A 5,112-nucleotide genomic window follows, 5' to 3' on the forward strand; every position below is an offset into this window, starting at 1 on the left:
GAAAATTAAACGATAATGTTCCTAATAAAGTAAGAATTGAGGGGTCAATATGTAATGCCTATTTGGTTGAAAAAGTATCATCTTTTTGCTCATATTATTTTACTGATAAAATGAAAACTTGACATCACAAGAGTCCTCTAAATTTTGATAATACTAAGCTGATAAACCCAAAGATGCTCTATATTTTTAAGTTTCTTGATAAGACAATGAGTGCATCTATTTCTATATGGTTAACTCAATAAGAATACCATGCTGTAAGAATATATTGTTAGTGCAATTAGCTTCCGGAGTTTCAATGTTTGACAATGTACCTAAGTCTGGTCAGTTTGAGCAAGGGTTGATCCAAACATGACTTGATATTTTTGAAAGAGGGAATTCTAGTTAGGACTATATGACTAGCAAGAGTAAGTCCTAACCGAAAGTTAAACAGATAAGAAATCTACTAAGTGACTAGTCCTAACTGGAGGTTAGACAATTGAAAGTTTTAGTGAGTGAAGCTAGACCCTAGTGAGTGAAACTAGATGGTGGAAGTTCTGATAAGCGAAGCGAGGCAGTGAAAGTCCTAGTGAGTAAAGCTAGGGCCTAATGAGTGAAGCCAAGTAGTAAAAGTTATAGGTCCCGGTGCAGCTGGCTAGAGGGGGTGAATAGTCTACGATCAAAGTTAGAATAAAAATAATCTCTTACTTTTTGAACTTAGCAATGATGGACAATTAGATTAAGCCGCAATAGATAATTAACATTAAAGAAATAAAATCAACTTAAAAGAAAAGAAGCGCAATAGTTACTTGGTTACAACCTAGGTGGTTGTTAATCTAAGGCGGTTGAAAACTCAATAAAATTTCCTTCGTTGAAGGTGGAAAAGTCTCTTACACTCTTTGAAAGCTCAGAAATAAACTAGGAATTGAATACTCAAATTGTTGTTGAATTCTTAGGTCTAGGGGCCTTTTTATAGTTCCTGAAAAATATTATCTGTAACTTGAAGGTGCCTTCAAAGTGGTCCAAGACGTCCTCAATAGGATAGGTTTTATCCATTGAAGATAAAACTTTATCTTCAGCTAACGGCTAGTGAAGGTTCCGTCCATAGGCTTGAAGGTGCCTTTCATGAAGCATTGAAGGCACCTTCCATGAGTACCCCGTGGTAATTTTAATATGATCAACTAAGTCAAGTTAAATCTTGTTGTCTTTTGATGCCTTGTGTCTAAGTGTGCAGGAACTTAAGAGCACAGAAAGTCGAGTGAAAGACGCAGCTAGCGAGAAGGACGACACAGGAGAGAGTTGACGAGCTTAGTGTGTCCGAGAGATGAGGCACTACGAAAGAGTACACTAGCGAACGAGAAGGAGGCGCGCGGAATTTCTAAGGGACGAGAAGCCGGAGCTGAAGGTTGCTCGAGAAGGCCGGAAAATGGGTTCGGGTAAGCCCTATTCTAGATGGTCGAAATCATCCAAACGAGTAGAGCCAGAGCAAAAGATGTAGGATCGAGACGTGCTAGAGGGGGGTGAATAGCACTCGTGGTTATTTCCCACAGAATGAAATGCATTGAAAAATAGAAAACACAATCACAAACACAAGTAGGATTTACTTGGTTCAAAGCCTGTGACGACTTATACTCCAAGGTCTGCGATCATTGATCACTTTCGTTGGGCAACCACTATAGATTCGGAATGTTACAAGAATGATTACACTTTGAATATAAGTAATTTAGCAAAAAAAAAATACCAACAACTTGGAAAGATGGATCTTTTGTGTAGTTATCGTCGGAGTAGATTTATCATGTCGTAGAGATCTTTTCAGAGTAGTGCGCAGAAGTTGAAGATGCTTGGAATTCATTGTCGAAGTGCTTGGTCGAGGCCTCCTTTTATAGCCAAGTTGAGCCTGATCAAAATCCACATATCTCGGGATCATGTTTGACTCGATGTTGATCGATCGACTGATCCACTAGATCGGTCGACTGATCCTGCCTGAATTTGCCTAGCTTTTCATCCAAATGCTGCTACTCAGATAAGACCTTCATTCGGTCGACTGATCCTGCAGTTCAGTGGATCAAACCCTCGACGCTCCTTGGCTTATCTGGTCTGATCAACCCGGTCTGATGTTTATCCACCGTTCGATCGACTGAACCTCCCTATTCAAACGATCGATCCCTCGGTCTACACTTTATCACGAGCTGGAGTCTGATCTTCTAGCTTAGGGTTCGGTTGACCTATCCGGACATTCGGTCGACCGAACAAGGCAAAATCTGAACCTGCAAGATTGTTAGTTTCCTGCAAAACAGAGTTAGAATAAAAGACAAATAACATGTAAAGATAAGTTTTGACAGCCTTCGGACTGTCTAGTTCTGACTTTGAGTTTTGCTGAAACTCTAGGTCAGACCGGCGTCTACTGTTCCCTCTTCGGGGAACGCATCCTCACCTACTCCTCTCAGGAGAGTTTACTTTTTACCAAACCGGTCTCTAGACCATCTAAACTTTTGCTTAGCGTCCTAGACTCCAGAACTTCATGCTGAACATCAGCTCCACTACCCATCCAGACTTCCACCTAGTGTCCGTGACCCCCAGGATTTTCACCTAAAGTCCTCGACTCTAGGATTTTGTCCAAAGCCCTCGATCTTCCAAGACTTCGCCTAGTCCCCTAGACCAGGAGTTTGTTGCCTAATCATAGCTAGGACTTTTCCACAACCTAGGGTTACCACCCCATAGGACATAGGGTTACCTTCCCCTAGGGCTTTCCACCTGCCTATAATCCACTAGGACTTTTGCCTAAAAACACTTAGGACTTTCTTGCAAGCTCAGTCACACTTGTTAGATCACAAGATATCTTAACTTTTGAACCCTTTACCATAATCAAAACTCAAGTTCGATCGTCTGGGGCTCCCTGCACCAACAGAAGACCTGGACAGAAAGTCAATGAGGAGTTGACTGTGTTAGCTAGAGCCCTAGAGCCAATCATTTGATGATTGTATTTTGGACTTATTGTATCATATTCTATATAAATAAAGGCATTTGGATTTTGGTTATTATACTTACTTGTATTGGTGCCAAATAAACTAAGTATAATAATGTCTTTGAGTATATGGTTCTCACCTATATCAATCGGTTAGTTGAACCGATAGTGAGATGATATAGGGAACACTACTCTTAATCATTCCTAGTCGAGTATTAACATTCAGGGACAATGTTAATGCAATAAGACTAGCATGTAGGTCAACTCGATGACTTGATCTCACAAGTCATGGATATAGAGATATCAAGTTGACACATGGGTATACATTAGAGAATGTATACTGAATGACCCGCCATGAGAAAGTATCATGGATCGTTATATGAGTGTCATATACTTTCTCATGTGGCTATTAGTATGACTACTAGTCCTTAGACCTGAAGTCACCATAGATCCCTACATAAGGAGTTATGTACTTTGGTTTCGTCAAACGTCACCCGTAACTGGGTGGACTATAAAGGCGATTACTGGGTATATAACAAATTATGCAGAGGGATGTGAGTGATGTAAATGAGATTTATCCCTCCTATATGACGGGAGAGACATCGGTATTCTTGATAGAGTGAGACCACGAAGTGCATGGTCATGCCCAAATGAGTCAATATAGGATATTGAGCTCATTTGATTTAGTGAGTCTACTTGGAGTTCAAGATTTAGATTGGTCAGAGGATGACACGGTCTATGCCTCACATTGATCAATCTAGATGTCTAGGATAGAAGGACACTTGTCATATTTTGTGAGGAGTCACAATTAATAGTCACAAGGTGATGTCGGATCTCGACATTCTTGTAACTTGGGTAGTAATGATGTGTTGCTAGATACCGCTCATTACTTATGCTCCTAAATGGGTTTAGGGCATTGCCAACGTTACAAGAACCTATAGGGTCACACACTAAGGACAATTAGATGGAGATTAGGTTCATATGATGAACCAAGATGACTTGATTCATTTGATGGATCCAATTGGATTAAGAGTAATCCAAATTGGGCTAATTGAGTTAGACTCAAGTTGATTCATGTATACAATGAGTCTAATTTAGATTTTGACTCATTGAATCAATTTAATTAAATGAATTAGATTCATTATATTAAGTTGGCTTGAATCAAATGGTTGGATTCGATCAACCATGGAAGAGATTTGGTCGAGTTTGACTTGACTTGAGAGGAAGATTAAAAGTCAAGTTTGGCTTGACTTTATGCCACCTCATTGGTGAGTTGGCATTGATATGGACTAATGATGTTACTCCACATCATCATAGGTGCCACCTCATGGAAGTTACAAAGCCATTGTCTTTAATAGCTTCACATTAATTGCACTTAATGCAATTTTGGGAGTTACACAAAGGAGAGTGGCCGGCCACTTTTGTTTGAATGAGAATTCAATTTTTCATTCAAGTGTGTGCATTTTCTTCCTTCTTCCTCTCAAGCTCTCCCTCTCCTCCTTCCTTGGCCGAACCACATAGGTGCTAGCACACCTTGGTTTTTGGTCACCTCCACCTAGTGTGTTCGTGTGGATACGTGTAGAGAGTTGTCTACGTTGACAACTTCGAGATCCGGCGTACCGAGGACGAGCGGAATACGCAAAAGGGCACGCAACAAGGGTAAAGATCTTCATCATGTAGATCTAGAAGTTTTGTAACTCGTACTCTTATGTTTTCGAATTTTTCTTCGCACGAGATTCGTTGGCTAGGGTGATTCAAGGTTTCCGCGACGCGAAAAAGCAGTTTTCGTGGCCCGAAAAACCCAACAGTGGTATCAGAGCCATGTGCGAAGCTTGTACGAGTTTAATTTGATTTTTATGAAAAATTAAAGCTTCTGTACATTTCTGTAAATTTATGATTTTTATAGTTTTAAGAGTAATATTTCTCGTAGAAGCGAAGCACAAGTGTTTATACACTTGTAGGCTTCGACTACCGAGAAGTTTTTCCCAAAACGACATCGTTTCGACCCAAATCTTTTTGGGACAGCGGGATAAGGTGCTCTTGGATCGTTTAGGAGCAACTCGCGATGGTTAGATCGCGGGTAGGGGTACTGCCCCTAACCCCGCAAGGGGATTTGCTCCGCGATTGCGCCCGAAATCGCTAATCGGGACCGCCGGGAAAAATTTACTCAT

The sequence above is a fragment of the Zingiber officinale genome, chromosome 4B, assembly GCF_018446385.1.
Source record: "Zingiber officinale cultivar Zhangliang chromosome 4B, Zo_v1.1, whole genome shotgun sequence".
NCBI classification, from domain to species: Eukaryota; Viridiplantae; Streptophyta; class Magnoliopsida; order Zingiberales; family Zingiberaceae; genus Zingiber; species Zingiber officinale.